General features: G+C 35.6%; 1 long non-coding RNA gene across 1 annotated transcript; it reads right to left on the bottom strand.

Moving 5' to 3' along the window:
• Positions 1–3,461: 3,461 nt before the first annotated feature.
• Positions 3,462–17,072, bottom strand: LOC115601397. Its single transcript, XR_003989334.1, has 3 exons — positions 17,061–17,072; positions 13,488–13,492; positions 3,462–3,564 (listed from the first exon to the last, which is right to left on the bottom strand). It is a non-coding gene; the product is annotated as an uncharacterized LOC115601397 (long non-coding RNA).
• Between the last annotated feature and the right edge of the window lie 488 nt (positions 17,073–17,560).

A 17,560-nucleotide genomic window follows, 5' to 3' on the forward strand; every position in this document is an offset into this window, starting at 1 on the left:
AAATTATTTCTGTTAAGCTCTTATTATGATCTTTGTTCTCCCTGTCTCTCAGACTGGTCCTGCTGTGATTGTCCATTGTATCGTTCCAGATATACTGATATAGAACGCCTTGGGATGGGATTGTGCTTTTCCCACTTATATTCTGTTCAGTACAGGGAAGGTCTTGCTGAGGACGGGTCCTAGTTATTCTGCAGTACTAAACCACTAAGTTTTCTCCTCTGAAAGCATAGTTCCTGAACAAATAACTATGGAAACCATTTGAGAATATTTTTCTTAAGAAAAGATTGAGAACCTCTAGACCTTAACAGCTCAAAATTCAGGAAGCAAGAGAGGTCAAACCTTCTGGTTTATGGGTGAGCATAATCTTTTAGGAGCCCAGTGATCCTAAGCTTTGAACAGCCGGGACAGACATTTATTGCCAAGTATTATCAAGTCCTGACATAGTTTTTTTAGAACATTATAACAAAGCCATACTTTGAAACACCCTGTCAAAATATATTGCCTTCAATACTGCAAAGTCTTTGACTTTATATACAGTTTTATATTTGTAATGATGATAATTCTGTGACATTAAATGAGTATTGTAGTGCTTATAAAATCCAGACTATTATTAAAGACAGTGTTCATAATAGGTATTATGAACAGTATTTTGGTATATTATATGATGAGTATTTAGATACTAAACCCCCACTAGTTGTTTAGTTTTATTCTAAAACAACTTCCAAGGTGTCTTTTGTAAATATATATTTATGTTTATTTCTGTCAGACCTTTTCTTGTTCTTCTGTATTCTTATATGACTAGTTCAATAAAGCTCATTCTGGACAAAAAGAGGTATGTAGAAAAAATCCAGCATTTTTTGTTACAGTATAACTGTTTTCATTGAGTGTAGAATTTGTTTATGTCAAAATAATTTAAGCTGCACTCTGTATTTATAAGAGACTTTTTTTTCTATTGCAAAATAGATTTTATGGAGTTGTTATTCTTCAAGCACATATATTTCATATCCCAAGCATATATATGTATGTCTGCTTTGAAGCCAAATCTGTTTTTATCTTTAAAGCTGAAACTGAGTATTTCTGCATTTAATCTCTTATTGCATTAGCTGAAAATGCAAGCATTACTCCCCTTCAAGCAAGTCTTACCTCTGTTTGAGGATGTTCTTTTTTATAGTTATTACTATGTGTTGAATATCATAATTTTAAAGCAGGTATATTAAGGTCATGAAGAATTAATAACTATTAAGTCATGTATAACTATGCTAATATATAATTGATACTAATTTTGGTCATTGAGTATAGTCAGAAAATTAGTGCAAAACATCAAAAATAATAATAATAAAGTTTCAGTAGAATTCTGCTAGAAGAATATGTATTACTTGTTTTCATCACAGACACTTGTCATAACTCGTTTCTGCAATCAGATATACATTCTTAGTCTAGAAATCCATTGAATAACTGCTTTACATCTTTGAATACAAAGTTCCTTTTGAATTAGATATATCTTCTATATATTCCTCTTTCTGGTAAAATAAATATTTTGTAGCAGCTAGTGTATTAGAGATGTTTTTTCCTTACTGTTAGCCAGTAAAGAATTGAGAGACCTTTGTGGACTTAATGTGTCCCTTATAGGTGAAAGCATCTCCTTTTTTTTTCTCCCGAAAAATCTGTCCTAGCAGCATTTGAAGTTTTTATACAGTTATCAGTTTATACAGTTTATTTAGTCTGATGGATGTTTGAAAGTGTACATTGAACCTCTACAGATCAACTACACGGTACATGCCTGGGAGTGTCAACTCTATAACAAAATGTTGAACTGACTAATTTTTTTTCTGTATACATTATGCCTGTCTGGACGGTAGCGTAACAGATCCTTAATGTGTCATTTGCTCAATTTGTAAATGTGTGTTACCATAGCATTTATTTATGGCACTGATAAGGGGCCCATAGAAGACAGTCACTAAATTGAGGTAAGACTTTTTTACACTGCAGGCAGTGAACTTCTGTATTTTCTTCCCACAGTAGATGGTAGAGGCAGAGAATGTCAACAGGTTCAAAACAGGGTTAGACAAATTCGTGGACAATAAATTCACAAACAGATATTAAGGAAAGGCAGAGGTGTACCTTCTATCACCCTTACTTCAATGACTGTTGGGGGACAAAACCCAATGGATTGCAGGAAGCAGCTGAGCTTACATTATTTCCGTAAACAGCATCTTTTACTGCTGCTGCTGCCAGAGGTAGAATACCAAGCTAGACTATTGGCCTGGCCCAACAGCGCATCTCATAAAGCGGAAGAGTGAGACAAGAAAAGGCTCCTCCATATCCTATGAAAGAAAGAACAGGGGTTTGTTAGATTTTACGCTACTGCTTTGGCTTCAGGGCAGCACAGGCCAGAAGACACTGTAAGGAAAGAACCTAGTTCTTAGGGGTGATAGTTTTAGTCCTACATTTGAATAGATCATAAAATTGAGGGGACTGAAGCTGCTGTTGCAAAGTATCTGTGGAGCTTTAGAGACTGCAAAAAGCCTCAGTGCCAAGAAGATTGATGAGCTATTGTAACCTTGTAGCTGTGAGGTCCTCTAGCAAGTAGAAATTGCTTGAGAATGGGTCTCTCTCTCTCATTGGCCTTGTTTTTCAGGATTAAAGGCACTGGGCACAGCACAGGAATAGTATGGAGTTAATGTAGCCTTCCAAGATCATCATAATGCAAAGAGGACACGAGACTTTGGGCCTCAGAGGAGCATATGAAGCTCTTTTGAATACTGCAGCTGGACTCTACCTGACGTCAGAGGTGGAGTCATATGCTATTTTCATTTTGAAAATTGCTGTAATATGGGTCTCGAAGTGCTTATCAATATGTCAGCAAAGAATGCTGGGTTGGGACAATAGAATATGCATATCACAGCTATATGCTATCTAATCATAGGCAGATAGGCATTTAGGCAGACATTCCTTTTCTGCTAGAGAGGATTAGCAATATTTCTAACAGGTGCTTGCCTAATCTGTTCTTACAAGTCCCTTCATAATCTCCCAGTCCATTCCCCTGTATCACTGCTACTACTGCTCGAAACCTTTATTTCCTTCTCTCTCAGTACTTGAATCAAATGTTCGTCATTCCTCTGAAGACTTTTTCTTACAACCAGCAGCTCTAAATTTATTACACTTCTGCTATTTTCTGTTACAATGCAAAGGTAAGAAGCATTGGAATTTTAAAAAGATGTGACATCAGTAAAGTTTTTCAAGCCTCTAGAGAGGCCACCTGAAGAAATAAATGTGAGTAAGAGAAAGACTAATCTTGCCTGCCATGGTGTATAGGACAATCGAATATTTCCAGAGATGAGGGGATAGCAGAATAGAGCAGAACAGAACAGCACAGAACAGAACAGAATACTTCATTGGAAGGAACCTACAACTATCATCTAGTCCAGCTGCCTGACCACTTTAGGGGGCTGATGAAAACTTAAAGCATGTTATTAAGCACATTTTCCAAATGCCTCTTAAACACTGGTAGGCTTGGGGCATTGAACACCTCTCTAGGAAGCATTGTTCCAGTGCTTCACTAACCTCTCAGTAAATAAATGTTTTCTAAGATCCAGTCTGATCCTCTCCTGATGCAGCTTTGAGCCATTCCTATGTGTCCTGTTACTGGATACCAGGGAACAGAGTTCAGCAACTCCCTGTTTACTGCCCTTCCTTAGGAAGCTGCAGAGAGCAGTGAGCCTCCTTTTTCAAAACTAGACACAGAGTCTTTGTCTGCTCCTCATAGGAAGTGATACTCTTGCAAGTTTTGTTAATGCTTTAAAAACTTCCAGAAAACTAAAAGGTCCAGAATATTTCAGAATTCAAAATGTGAAAGGTTTTTGTAATATCTAAAGAGCAACATGATGTCAAAATAAGAGAAAATTTAGTTACATACATAGATTAATTTTCTATAAGAACACAGATGAAAAGGTCCCACTGTACTAAGACTAAATTAGAAGCATAGATCTGTAGATTTTTGAATGATCCCTTTAAACTTTTACTAATTTTTGTTAATGAATATGGAAATTTGCCTGATTGACTGCTAATTACAAATGAACTACACTATTAGATTAGTGATGGTATTTCATGAACAAAGGAAATTGAATTCTCAAGGTTAGTTTTCTTACAGTACGCCAAATATTCCCTGGCACTCTGCAGTTCCATTTGCATTTCAATTAGATTGTGGCTCTGTGCCACTAGTTACCATACCTTATCTTCAGCGTAGTAACCCATTGACTGCAAAATTAAAGACCACTAATTTTTTATTCTACAGGTTGGTTTCCTATGTGTAATTTTTTTGTAGTTTAAGTACAAAATCAGGTACTATAGTTCTATCTCTAATTTTGAAGGGATAAATCCAACATGTTTGAAATCTTAGTATCACACGTCATTTAAACACATATATATTATTAATAACCCTTAAGAAAGCTAGTGATAATACCAGCAAATTCATTGAAATTGCCACTGACCAAAAATGAGAAGACGCTTAAATTTCCAGAAACAAACTTTCCAGCTTTGTACTTCAGCAGCGTTTTCAACCTGGATGTCTTACTTCACTGCTTCTTCACTAGCAGGAATAACTTCTTTTTAGTGAACAGGAATGCTTCTGATCGATTTTTCTGTTTGAGCCTTTGCTTATTTATTTATTTTTTATTAATATATAAATAAACAAACATGTCACATAGTCATCTGTTCCTGCCGTACCTGGATTTCTTCTCTTTCATCATTGGTTTGTTGCATCCTTTTCTCTAAGTCATTTTTATGCTAAAAATCAGTACAACATAACATACTTAGTTCTGATGAGGGATAGATACAATAAATAGAGGTTATGTATATATATTTTCTTTATTTGATATGCTGAATTGGCCATGCCATGTGAAGTCAAGTCTTCTTTTGCCAATTTCTGGGTATTTAAACATCCTTTTTGTTGAGAATCTGCCTCAAAGATATATAAATAAAAACTGGTAAAGTGCATTCCCCATTTGTAGGCAGTCTCTGTCGTTGTTTTTCCTCTTGTAGAACTAAGATGTCTAAATATTGAATGTTTTAATGTCCTCCCCGGTTCTGAACTGAATATCAAGGCAGTGCGCTGAATCAAGATCATTGATCTAATACAGAAATATGGAGACCTTTGACAAAAAAAATAGACTCAGAATTATCACTCTCCAAAATTGTTCTTCTTGTTAAGCTGAATGAATATGGAATTTTACATTACATGCCTTTGGAATGACACTGTAGACTGAGAGTGGGGGTTGGCACCTGTCACCTAAAACAATAGGTACGAAATAAATGCATTCAAATTACGATTGTACAGATTAGGCAGTGTCAAAGACAATGCCATCATTCTATTGTTAGTATTAAGAGCACATGAAAGACAAATCCAATGAGACATTGTGTATAGAGTTCTCAAAAGTTACTGTTAAGTGTAGGAGAGAGTTTAGTGTCAGCATGTTTTAGTGCTGATATCAAATACTTTCCATCTCAGGCTCTACCTCATGAATGTTTAGTGAGCCCTGTTGCTGTTTGCTTGTGTTTTCTTTTCTTTTCCTGCATTTTAGTTTCCTGATTGTTACTATATTGTAATAAGTTTCATTTTCATTTATTTGAAGTGATAGGCGCCTTCAGCACTGCTTTAAGAACAGCCAGACCAATTCTGGTTACACTCTTATTAGTTCTGAAACTAAGTGGGTCCATGTGAATCATCTTTTTAATGTCAAACCTTACAAACAAACTTTGCGTTGCAACAATTTAGGTAAGTGGTGACTCAATAGGCAGAACTGTGGGGTACAGGTCAGAATTGAACAGTTTTCCCACCTTAATTTTTCTGTGCTGGTAAAGATGTTGACTTTTGTATGTGAAGAAAAATCATTCAATTTAGAGCAATTTGAAAATAAACAAACAAACCTGAGGCTTTTTTTTTGTGTGTGTGCAAATGCTGCATATTTAGCACAGTTTGCAGTAGCTTGTTTACTGGTTTGTTTTATGTTCCCTTCCTAATGTCATCAGAGTGCTCCTGGGGAAAAACCCAAAACAGCAAACACCAAACTGACAATAGGCAGGATAAGTATTCCCATATCTTGCATCATCTGAAACAACCACAATAAATAATTAAGTGCAGCCATAGCGTCCAGCAAATGTTTGGCCAAGAAGTGATGTCTTACACTGCATTTTAAATGTCAGCAAAGTCAGATTTTAGTGAACAACTGCATGGAGCAAATTTAATTGCAAGGAATCTGAAAATGTCCCATTTCTGTACTAAGTAGCAATATGAGTTATTATCACTGAAGCACAGATGTGCTCAAGGGACATTGGATGACTATAATCATCCACATGTACATTTTGTGTGTGTAGGACTGTGAGGCTCCACTCCAATGGAACTGTCTTAAAAACCATAGCATTTTTCAGGAGTCTTTTTAAGGAGACAACAATGTCAAACCTATATAAAAAGAAATGACAAGTGTCTCTGAGCAGTCACTCTTCCTCTCCCTCTGCCTCTACACGCAAGCATGCTCTTTCAAGTTTTTTCATGGTCTCATCTGTGTCCCAGGTCCCAGCTGCCTTCCTGAAGTCTTGCAGAAAGAGGGGATGCTATGTACTATGGATTCACTGTTTCCAGCTGCTCTGGAGACTAACAGGTAGTGGATAATGCTTCAGGCCCTGTCTTTTTTATGTTGTTATTCTTCCATTTGCCAGTCCAAATGGTTGGTGTTAATGGATGTTGGAGGCAGTTTACCTCTCTAATGGTGCTACTGGTAGAACCTCAGGTAATACTCTTTCCAAATCAATAAATATTAGAAATTCTCTTCTTTAGCCTCTGTAAAGGTATTTCAGGTATGAATTGTAAGAATATTATGGTGATTCGGTACATAAAAAGAACGTATAGACTATTCTTCAGTATAGTCTTTGATATAAGCACTTCAGTTCTCAAGTGGAGGTAGACAGGCACCCAAGTACTCACTTTGAGAATGAAGAAACAGAACCTCATCCATTAACTGCATGCAGAAGTTTGCAGTACTCTTAAAATACATTTTAAGAATGCTAGTTGCTTCTGGGATTTTAATTTGTTCAAGGACATCAATTATAAAGTGAATATTCTATTACAGTTTAAAGATACACTAATGTCTTCAAATCTTTCTCAGTTTAAAGCTGTCGCCACAAAGGGATTTAAAACAAGGCTTTCTACTTTGATCTGCTTGACTCAGATACTCTAGGGTCTACTGTGAAGATATATAAAGACCTAGTTAGATTGCATTGATATATAAGCAAATTCTTGACTAGCATAAATCAGCATAGCTTTATTGAAGTCAATAGAACTATATGGAGCCTCCAATGAACTGGAATCTCCTGCTGTTCCAGTTTGAGTATGAATTTATCATTTGGAACCTCTTCATTGTGTACTTCCAGGTGTATCTTTACTAAAAAAAAAAAGTCCATAGGTACCATTGATATATCAGCTTTGTGACTTGTGAATTGAGTGTGATTTTTAACAAAGAATAGATTAATGAAAAAAAGATAAAAAGCAAACATTATTTTAATACTTTTACAAGATACAAAAAAGAAAGTGGTCTTTGCTTCTCACAAATTTGCAGTAGACATTAGGAGACTATAGGAAATCCCAAGGAATTCATACTAAAACTTGGAATGCTGTGGTGAATTTTTTCTGCTGCAGATGAATGCTATTCTTTTGGGATATTTTTCTGTTCCTGTATTAGTTATGTCAGAAAAGTCCCTGAATCTTGTCTTGGACACTTTACTGTAATATTACCTGAGAACAGACAGCTCTGTTCTCTTCATATGATATTTAAGGAATGACCCTGTGGTGTGTCTTAGAGTTTTAGTGGTTTAGATGTTAGCTTTCAAGGATTCCCTGGCAGCAAAACAGTAGTTGAAATAGTTTTGTGACTAATCCTTTGTACAAAGGATTCTTGGCAAAATTACAAATTTAACATCTATGGGTGCATATCTTAAATAAGTTACCTTTTTCAATTGGTGTATAGCACTGTAAGAGCAGTTTATTAGACTAAAACTCGGTAGAGAGATCTATCTACTGCTGTATCATCCCATATTGGAGTCCCATTTTTAGTGATGTGTCTTTGTACTAAACTCAGGAATTACGGATAGTTGGACACTATTAGATGAAAATCTTAATATCTGATTATTAATATTAATATTATTATTAATAATAATTTTAAAAACGGCACTCTAGATGTTATTTTGCTGGTTGGTGTGGATTTGGCCTTAATGATACACTGCAAATATTATTGTCTAAATTACTTTTGTAAGATTTCCATAGCAGTTAATGTATTGGTGGCTGTGAGTTACACATGGACTGTGGTCAGCGACAGTTACAAGTATAAATATGTGGTTTTGGGAGAAGTGGTTACCTTTAAGCGATCACTGAATTATTTCTGTATTTGCGTCTATGTTTGGTGGGAAATATCTACACCTACCTGGATGTAGAAGGTCTACTTTTTAATATGGAGTTACTCCCTTTCTTTTTTAACCAATAAAATAGTAAGAATTTTAAGAGCAATTTATCCAAGTGGGTACTGATTTTAAGTAGTTCTTACTTATTTTATGTATAAATCTCTTTTATACTAAATTGCTCTTGATGATGCTTAATGAGCAATTGTTTAAGTATCTGAGTAAGAAAGGAGTTTACGATATTCAATAATCATTTCTGTATTGTACTTACAATGTAAAATATAAAATCGTTCTTGACTTTTATCTTTTGTTGCTAGTCTTAGGAAGTCTATTCTTGAGCTAATAATTAAACATTAAATGCCACATTTCAGAAGTCATGAACATGTACAATGATTGCAATACAGTATTAACAGTCTTACAGAGATAGGTATTTGAAGTTTTAAAGCAGGCATAGGAAAACTTAATCAAAGAATCTTCCACACTAATTAGACCTGATATTTTTATATGCTTCTGCATTTTCTGCTTCTGAGATACCAGTTCAATTGTAAAAGGAAATTACTATCCCATAAAAAATGATGAAACTGATAATTTAGAAAAAAACCCCAATAAACCCTTCATGAAAAATTCCCTACATTTTGCAAATACATGTACTTCAATAGTTCAAGTACATCCTTTTTTTTTTTTTTTGTTAGAAAGCAATGTTGCTGTCTCAGTATGAATAAAACAGAACTAAATACCTGGGTACCTTTTAAACTTTTAACGCTTTGTGCATTGTCATTGATTACTACACAAATCATCAGAGAGATGGCAGCTGAATGCTTTTTATTTGTTATTCCTTTTCATAAGTTTATCCTTTGGTTTTGTTTCTGCAAATATCCTTTCTGTAAATGTTACTACAGAGTGTCTGTTAACTACAACCTCTCCATGGAAAATGATGGCTGAAGAAATCAATAAAATATACACATAACGTGATGTATTTCTATGATTTCCACTATTTGGACCATGTTCCTCAGGACCTGATACGCTCAGGCAGTCTTCCTGAACTCTATTTTACCTAGCGAACTATCCCGTAGTGTAACTTCATTGGTTCTGCAATATCCTGCCTGCTGGGAGCTCCTCAAGCTCTAGCAACTCTTGTAAGCCACAGGCTTCTATCCAGAGACATGTTCTTCTCAAAAATGGCATACAGCCAAAGATTATGCTTTCATGTCCCTCATCCTAAAATGCCCTCTGCCCCCAACTGCAGCTGAAGTATCTGTTCCATTATTGGTCATGAGTGTCATTGATGATATACTGCCATTTTAGACAGATTCAGCGGCTGTCAAGACAAAGTCAGAAATAAGCTTTGCTTTTATTATCACTGCTGGCAGTGGCTAGGGGAGTGGTGGGAGTTATTTATGTGAAGACTTCTCTCCTGGCCACTAATATTAGACTACATGATTACTTCAAGCTTATTTAAGCCCCTGTTCTTTCATAGCATGTGGACCTCACTGTTTCTTGTCTAATAGTTACTGTAGTTCAAATAGATGCTTGAATCTCAAATAGGTTTTTGAATCTTAACATGTTTGAGAAAATATTGGGATAATGCCATTGGTATTTTGAAATATTAGCTTATTCAGCACAGGGAAGGCTAATTTTTTTGTTTATCACCTTCACCAACTTGTGTCTTACTGGCAGTTTGGAAGCCATCCATCATCTATCTGACATGGTTATTCAGAAAGTCGGAACTGATAAATCTGAATTATCTGGTTTCACTTGTCAGCATGCATGTCATCCTTGAACAAATACAAAATCAATTCCAAACCAAAGGGTATGCTCCTGCCAACTGTTAACTATTGGCTGTTGAATAAGTTACGTGTTTCCTAGTGATTACCAAATGTTGGCAAACTTCTCAACTCACAGCTTAGTTTGGGAATTAGGATCATGCATATACTTTGAGGAAACAGTGAGGTAAAGCACATAATGGCTCTTGTATTGTGTTCTGAAACATAATTTCTTAGCTAATTCAACTTCTCTGCATCCTTCTCCTCTTTTCCTACAGTGAAAAAAAATGAAGTTTTAAAAATCTTCTTAATGATTAATTTGAAAGATTCTTTAAAATACAAAATGGACAGAGGAGGAGAAAAAATCTAAAAATGGCAGCTCAGTACTTCCCTGAGTCCATGTGCCTATAGCATACGGCCAGGCACAGGCCTGACTTTGCAAGCCTTCTATCCCAACAGCCAGCTCACCTCCCAAGATATAAACAAGCAAGAGCCACTTCTTTGCTGGGTGGCATCAACTTATAGCTGAGACAAACTAGCATTAGCTTGTTAAAATTAGCTGAAGCTAACCTTTTTGAGCTTGTACCAAAATGAGCTTGAGGTGGTTTAAAATGCTCACTTCTGCCAGATGTGGGTTTCCATTTCTCAGCTGGAACACATGCTTAGTCTGGCATTAAATCACCCACAGTGCACACACAGCTTCCCTTTCAGGGCCATCCAGAAGGGCTGGTTGTCTGCTGAGCATAAACCTCTTCAGCATTTCCATTCATAATGGATGGAGAAATACAGCTTATTTATAAGCAGTTAATGTAATAGGCAATTGAGCTGTCCTATGAAATGACCTTCAAGAGTAACTAAACTTCCATGTGTAACTGACAATACCTGAGGTTGTTGCTGTTCTTTCTCTCCACCAGTTATTGATGGAATTTAACACGTAGAAAGCCAGAACATCAATCTTGCTATTAATTGCATGTTAATAACCATGCAGACTGAATGCTGCTATGACAATATTTTTGTAGTTCAGAAACTATGTGAGATTAGGGTTCTGAACCAGGTCTGATCTAGCAGGTTAGGTGGACTTTATCACTGAAGATTTTTAGATCTATTCTTCTCAGGGATCTACATATCAAAAGAAAACCTTATAAAAATTAACTCAGAAGACCCTTCCCTGCTCAAGTAATCCTGGAAACTCAAATTATTAAAAAAAAAAAAACAAAAACTAAGCAAAATACTAGAGCACTGCATGAAGAAATTAAATTTCTGTGGAAGCCTTAATGTTGACTAGTTTAACTAATTTGGATTTTTAATATAGAGAGACCATAAGATAAACACAAATTAAAAAATAACTTCTACTTCAGTCTTTTTACAGGGGGCTATTTTATGCCTACTGTGTCTGGTTTTATATCTTTAATTTGCTGAATAAACACATAGATATTTCTTTTTCTCTGTTTAGTGGAAAACCCTTGGAGTTAAAAGTATGAATATATGTGTACATACATTATCATATAACTGATCCTTATTGCAATCTAGAGAGCAATATAAAAATCCTTTAGGTAGAGATAGCCAGCAATCTCCTATAGCTGTGCCCAGCATAACAAAAAATGTAATATGGCATGGTGATTTTTACATTTATTCTTGAGCTTTAGAGATTTCTGAAGATTAAAAGTAGATATCAAACTTAAAAAATGTGAAAACACCTACTGAATTGTCCTTCAGTAATTATTGTAAGGTCAGTTCTCTTCACCAAATGAGAGATTTTAAGATCCAAAATATGAGAAGTTAAGAGAACTTAATATGTACAGTTTCAATGCTTAACTCAATTTTTTGTTGATTCACACACAATGAGTGATTACAAATAATAATTCAACATCTGATTCATAACTCAAGAATACAAATTTTTACGAAGTTTCTGGGATGCTCCATCCCTGGCAGTGTTCAAGGCCAGGTTGGATGGAGTCTTGGGTGACATGGTCTAATGTATGGTGTCCATGCCCATGGCAGGGAGGTTGGAACTAAATGATCTTAAGGTCCTCTCCAACCCTAACTACTCTATGATTCTAAGATTCTGATGGTCAGTCAGTGGATCTTCAGTGTCGTTCAGTCGAAGTCTTACGAGTTTTTGCTTGTGTACATGCTTATTTTACTTAATTGTTTGTAACAGTAGACTTGTGACCAGACTGCAGAACTGTGTTTGCACAAATCTGAACAAGATAGAGTACACGCAAAGTCAGTAAAGTGTAGAAGGAAAAATTATGTCTAAAATGTAAAACCACTGAAGACAGCGGGTGTTCTGAAGTAAGTAGACATCCATAGTTTATCACATTCACTAGGATAGCTGTTTTGCAGCCAGTTATTTCACCATGAGTACTTCACTTGAGTCACAGTTTCTTAGCAATTCTCCACATTTGATTGATTTTTTTCTCATAACTGACTGTGTTTTCAAACTTGGATATTTTTCAGATGCAATTGTGCAAAAAGTTTATGGGTTAATTTCTTTTGTTCGTAGATAATTTAGAGGATAATATTTCTCATTTTGCATGTTAATTTTCACACTGCATCAAATTACTACTACTCAGGTATTTTACTCCTCTAAAGCAGTAGAAATTCTTTGCTAGCTTAAATGAATAGGTTAGTTCCTTGCCTTCTAGTATAAAAATAATTTCATAGATTTTTTTGCTCAGAGTAATTCTTCTTTTTGGAATGCTTATTAATAATTGGACTATTCTAACAATTTGTCTTCTGTTCTTTGAGGTTAGTGCATGCAAACATCCTCCTCTAATATGACAATACTCTTCTTTCTAGTGTTGTTTTCTTTTGTTCCATTTCTCGTTTCTTTAGGGCAACTCTGAAATACGAATAATTAAACTTTTCTGAAGAGATTCTGAAAAATTAACCATTTTATACAAGGAGGGAAAATCTAATCATGTCTCAAGTAGTAAAAATTTGGATTTTGTTGTAGACTTAGCCATTCTTACTTGGTTTTCTTTTTTTATATCTCATGCGATGGTTGCTTCTTAAAAACACTTGATTGTTCTTACCATATGATGCTGCTTTGTAGTGCATAATGGATAATCTGTCCTCGTCAACCTTGCCATGTCTCCAATTTAGCTACCCTAGTGTCGTGGCTTAAGCCCAGCCGGTAACTCAGAACCATCTAACTGCTCACTCACTCCCCCTTTCTTCCTCTCCCTGCTCCCGGAGGGATGGGGAGGAGAATCAGAACGTAACTCCCACGGGTTGAGATAAGAGCAGTCCAGTAACTAAGGTATAATACAAAACCACTACTGCTACCACCAATGATAATAATGATAAGGGAAATAACAAGGGGAGAGGACACAATTGCTCACCACCCACCGACCGATACCCAGCCTGACCCGAGCAGGGATCTGGGCCTTCCGGGTAACTCCCCCCAGTTTATATACTGGACATGACGTGCCATGGTATGGAATACCGCTTTGGCCAGTTTGGGTCAGGTGTCCTGTCTCAGCTTCCTCCTGGCTTCCCCTCCTCCCTGGCAGAACATGAGACTGAGAAAGTCCTTAATTGGAGCAAACATTACTTAGCAACAACTAGAAACATTGGTGTTATCAGCGTTGTTCCCAGGCTGAAAGTCAAAAACACAGCACTGCACCAGCTACTAAGAAAGAGAAAAAATGACTGCTGTAGCTGAACCCAGGACACCTAGAAATCTGCCTTTTATGATGTTTTTTGGGAAAATACATCAAGCTAAGAAAAAATAATAAAGATATAGAAAACACTATATAATTAGTTCCACTAAGAATATCTTTTAAAATAAAAATTATTCAGCAGACTTTTTTTTTTATATTTATCTTTATTAACCAATTCCTTCATTCTTTTTTTTATGTTACATGATAATACATGTAAACTCTTTTTTGAACCTATAGTAATACGTAATATTCTTGAAAAAGGTTCACAACTTGCCAGTCTGGTCTGGGGAGAATTGTTTAACCAAACCACTGTGGCTGTTGCATCTTCAGCATTTATTTTGCAAGATTTAAAAAGATAGTGCAGTAACTGTAGAGATGAAGAGTACTGGTTAAACTTGCCACTGGATGTCATTTTATGCAGCATCTCCTAACGTCTTTTTTTTAAAGTGCATTCTCAGTTGGTCCTAACAGATTTCTTAGGTTTTTACAGATAGCCAGGAATCACTGTATATTGTTATTCATCAACAGTGTGAACCCATCAGAATATCAAGTTAAGTTCTCTGTCATACGATCCTCAGACTTTATATCTTACACCCAGGTTCTTAGCATGGACTTTGCTAAACCTTTTTGGGGACCAAAAATCTGTGTAGCATGTGAACATATAACTATACAATTACAGATGAGAGACTGGGACCATTTTCCCCTCTACTTTGGTGCTTTCAAACTGAGTTTCACACCTCATGTTAAGAGAATCACATCATGGGCTTTTCAAATTTTTAATTTTTTAATATTTGGTTTGTGGCTTAGTATTCAAAGATGATATAGATATGTACTTAGATGTGCTATATACATTGTACTACTAAGACCTAGGTAATTTCTTGCTTTCAGCATATATTGTAAGAACTATAATCAGTTCTAGAAAAAGATTAAACCAGTAGTTGGCATATTGTCACAAAACTGTAACAGAAAAGCTATTGCAGATCTTTTCAGCCTATTGTACTTGCAACTCTTCAGCAGCCTGTCCGCATTAAAGCCTTGATGGGGCCAGGAATATCCAGCTATACTCCACACAGGACTCAGAATAGCTCTCCACCTGTTCCCTTACAGACAAGTATTTCTTGTGACAGCAGAAAGGGACTAAAGCTTTTAGGCTTTCTTTAAACAAGACATTTGAGAATAATTTTTTGTATTTACTTAGCTTTGCATAAAAAGATAAAGAGGGTCAGCTTTTTTTCTTTTTTTCTTTTTCTTTTTCTTTTTCTTTTTTTTTTTTTTTTCTCCCAGATAGCAGTTCTACTAGAAAGGATTACTCTTTTACTTTTCAGTAGTTCCAACTATTACCCTGAAAAAAAAAAAGGAAGAATCATGTGAGCACTGTCTTGCAGATTAAAGAAGCCAGTAAGATTTGGGGGCCAGACTCCTTCCATCTATTTATCTTATTTTCCATTTCTTCATCAGGTTCATCAGCAGGAGACACAATACTTTGTACCTGTGACACTGTGATCTTTTTGCATTCATGGAACATTTCTGTAAAACTAAATTTTTATTCAAACTGTCTCTGTGTTGGAAAAAACATGTATTTTTCAATGATAGAATCACAACAAGGTTTGGTAATAAGGTCATTAAAAACATATGCATTCAGATAATACTAGAGTGTACGGTGTTGGTAGTATTAATGCACCTGAACCAGTGCCAAAAAATACTTACATGTTTCAAGCTGCAGAAAAGAAGGCTCACTTTTTTCACCCCTTTGCTATCATCACATTTTCTCTGCTCCTTTTCTGGTTTGTTCTGTTATTATGAAGTCCTTTGAATTGCCTAAGCAGTCAATAGAACTACTTACCTGCTATCCACAGTTCTTGACATCAGCTAAACAATGCATGAAAGTGTTTTATAGAAAGAGACAGATGTGGAAGAGATATGGAGAAACTACAGATATAAAGTGACATTACACATTTTATGAAATGACAAAAGAAAACTCACTGATAGTCAAAAGCCTCCAACAGCAGCAGCATTTTAAGAAGACCCACTATTAATAAATAAGATTGTTCACAGTCTTTTGGCAAAGGGAATAAGATTTTGTTATTGTTCTCTATTGGTAAATTCTCCTTGAAAAAATTAAATATGTTCCTAGCAAAGAATAATTAATGCTAAGAAAATTTACTCCTAGAAAACAAATAATGTTTTTAGAAGCAGAATCCTATCCAAAGGAAAAGTTTATGATGTGGATAACACCTTTGATGATTACATACTCCCATTCTTTTCACTGCAGTGAGAATTTACTCTTAGATCATTTTGTGTGGTGTTAAAATCTTTCCTTACATTGGTGTTCTCTGTGGCTCCTCTTTAATGTTCTAATTATTCTTCTTCTTTGGTATTCTGCTCTGTCAAAATTGTAACTTAGCTCTGCATATTGGCAGTAATTGGAAAAGTTACAGGACTGCTCATGTTTGATATAGGGATGACAGGATTTCAAAGAATTTTACTGACTTGACATTGCTTTTAAGCTGTTAATCTGCTGATGTAGGGATTTCATATTTTACGTTTATTTATAGAATCATAGAATCATAGAATAGTTAGGGTTGGAAAGGACAACAAGATCATCTAGTTCCAACACCCCTGCCATGGGCACGGACAACTCGCACTAAACCATGTTGCCCAAGGCTCTGTCCAACCTGGCCTTGAACACCGCCAGGGATGGAGCATTCACAACTTCTTTGGGCAACCCATTCCAGTGCCTCACCACCCTCACTGTAAAGAACTTCTTCCTTGTATCTAATCTAAACTTGCTCTGTTTAAGGGGAAGCCATTACCCCTTGTCCTACCTCTATGGTTCCTAATGAAGACTCCCTCCATCTGGTGAAAAGTTTCAATTTTCTTTCAGGCTGATTATGTTGTGACTGTTGATGTGATTATTTACTGAGTAGATAGATAGTAAGATTGTACGAATCAAACATTAACCCCTGGGTGTGAAGTAGCACTCTAGCTATACGTTCTAATAATTTTAAGAGTAATATTATTTATGAATAATACTTAGAAAATATGTGTAAATGGTAAATGATTTAGCATTAATTTAAAGGCTTTTTGTGTCAGAATTCATATAGTTACCAATAGAGTACGGCATTCATGCAGATTTTCAATTCCTTCAATATATTGAGTGTAGTGGACAGCTATTCACTCAAACTCTTGTTAAAGATAATGAACAATTTGTGTGCTTACCTAACTGATATTATAGGGGAAAGTCTGAAAAAAACCCAAGTAATTTAATAGTGAGAGAAGAGCAGTGGGAATCAGAACTCCGCAATTTTCTTCCTGGTTCTGCTTCTGACTTGCTGTATGTGCTTTGGCCAAAAGCGTAGCCTTCCCGCTCTTAACTGAGCTACTTTAAAGAGCAAGTGTAATGCTTTTTACAACTCTTTCTCTTAGGCATGATGTGAATCTGAATTTATGCTTAAAAAGCATTTTAAGATCCTGTAATTGAGGCAGTATGTAAGTGCAGTGTATTAATATTTCACTGGATACAGTAATTCCTGAATTTTAAGTAGAAACCCTGTTGTTAAATGGTATAGTTGGCATGAGTGTAAATGTTAAATTGTTGCATCCAAATTAGACTTTAAATCATGTTTCCTCATAGAAAAACTACTTTAATAATCATTCCTTTTTCAGCTGGTATCTTCCTGGCTA

This window comes from Strigops habroptila, chromosome Z, assembly GCF_004027225.2.
Source record: "Strigops habroptila isolate Jane chromosome Z, bStrHab1.2.pri, whole genome shotgun sequence".
NCBI classification, from domain to species: Eukaryota; Metazoa; Chordata; class Aves; order Psittaciformes; family Psittacidae; genus Strigops; species Strigops habroptila.